The sequence below is a fragment of the Podarcis melisellensis genome, assembly GCF_964234715.1.
Source record: "Podarcis melisellensis genome assembly, chromosome: 3".
Classification (NCBI taxonomy): Eukaryota; Metazoa; Chordata; class Lepidosauria; order Squamata; family Lacertidae; genus Podarcis; species Podarcis melisellensis.
This window is the reverse complement of record NC_138530.1, coordinates 81,228,418-81,230,703: the sequence shown is the minus strand read 5'-3', so window position 1 is coordinate 81,230,703 and position 2,286 is coordinate 81,228,418.

Genomic DNA, 2,286 nt, shown 5'->3' with positions numbered 1-2,286 from the left:
ATACTAAGATATTGTTGATGCAGATAAGTGTCAGTTAACTAACTGGGATACACAATGTTAACAAAAAAATATGTCTGGGAGTTTCTTTCTGGAAGAGCCCCCAGCCACACACACACACACTACAGCACTTTCCAATACAGTGGATGCTCGGGTTGCGAACGTGATCCGTGTGGGATGCACATTTGCAACCCACAGTGTTTGCAACCCACATCTGTGCATGCGCGGGTTGCAGTTCGGCACTTCTGCACATGCACGACCGCCGAAACCCAGAAGTAACCTGTTCCGGTACTTCCAGGTTTCGGCGGTCAGTAACCCAAAAAAAACGCAACCTGAAGCGTCTGTAACCCAAGGTATGACTGTACAGTGGTACCTCTGGTTACGTACTTAATTCATTCCAGAGGTCCGTTCTTAACCTGAAACTGTTCTTAACCTGAAGCACCACTTTAGCTAATGGGACCTCCCGCTGCGGCTGCACCGCTGGAGCACGATTTCTGTTCTCATCCCGAAGCAAAGTTCTTAACCCGAGGTACTATTTCTGGGTTAGCGGAGTCTGTACCCAGTCTGTACCCTCGGGTAACCCGAGGTACCACTGTACTGATGTTGTTGAAGACCACAACTACCTAGTCAGGAAGACAACTTCATTCACACACAATGCTCAACTGAGCGGCATTTCCCCCAAAAGATCTTCTTACATGTATAGTTGGCATTCAGCAGACCAGACTCCAAAGACAACTGACTTGTAGCTTGCATATATATATATACTTTAATCAAATCTTTTATTCTCGTTGAAACTCTCATTGATTAATGTGGAACGATGTGAATTACAAAGCCAGCTGCTTTATAGGCATGCATAGAATTTCATTCATTTTGAGCACCTATTGCCCCTTAAAGTTGCTTCAGTTATGGTGCGCTACATGACCAGAGTTTGACATTTACCATCCTTTGGCCAGTGTAAATTTCACTGGGTGACCAGGTCACATGAATGAGCAAAACAGGATTGGAATAGGTATAAGCCCCTCCTTGCCCTGCCCAACCACACTCCTTTGGGGGGGACCTATTATAAGCCACACATAGCCCCAGCTCAGCGTGGCTGAAGGACTTATGTTGATATGTCTTTTGCTCAGCCATGAGGAGGGAGTTAAACTGGTGTATCCCCACCTGAGCTCTAGCTCAGCCAGGACATCCCTTCTGCCTATTCCAAACTCACTCATCACAGCAAATCTTGGTTTTGGCTAGCACTATAAATGGCTAGCATTACCTATTGCCTCCCTCTTCCACCAGCTGTGTCTGTGGATAAGAACAACAGAAGAGCAAAGAGAAGAGTCAGATTGAGAATCCGAGACCTGGGAGAGGAGAGGGTTGAAGAAGACTGGAAGAAATTCCAGATTTACCTAACAGAAACATTGTAATTTGGTTGAATGTTAAGAAGGATGCTAGATCATAAATAATTTGGCACCATTAAATTAGATGTAGATATGAAGATAAGCTAGATTTAGGAAAATATAAAAAAAAATTTGGATAACTATCAGATCATATTTAAATTTTTGGGATTCGAACATAGGGTATCTGAAATTAGAGAAGCAACATGAGAAAGTTAGATATGAAGATTGGAAATAAGGTGATAAATTGCTGGAAAATTTTATTGGGATGAAAGTGGGAGCGGGAGACGTGAGGGAGTCCAAAGAAGCTATGAAACTATGTCAAGATATATGTGATATTGTTTATTTTTGTGCATTGTATTTAAAAAAATGTCAATAAATATTATTTAAAAAAAGAGAAGAGTCAGATTGGAAGGGGGAAGAGACCCTGTGGCCACACCATTCTGTAGACCTCCATAACATGAGAGTTGCACCTGGAATGGTAGAGTGGGAGCATTTCTTTCTTTTAATGAGAGGTATTTTATATTCAAGCAGGATTTGCATGATAGATCTTGATGGGTTTGTGCAGCTGGGGATTTAAATCTGAGGTTTTGTAAGCAGACCAGGAGGTGAAAACATTATTTTTCACACTTGAATTCCCATCCCCTCCCTCAAGCTTAAACGGTTTCACATATTTCATTTAAATGTTATATGTATATAATCACCTCTCTGTCCAAAAGAGCTCGGCCCAAAAGGAATTCATTAGGGAAAGCTCCAAGCAATAAAAAAATTGGGAGAAAGGCATTGGAAACCTACTTACTGTCGTCCTCTTTGCCAGACGCCATTATAACTCTCTGAGAAAGACCCTTTGGAGCCAATAGGCTGAGTGAAGCCTTGTTTCTTCCGCTAAATAATTAGCCACCAGAAC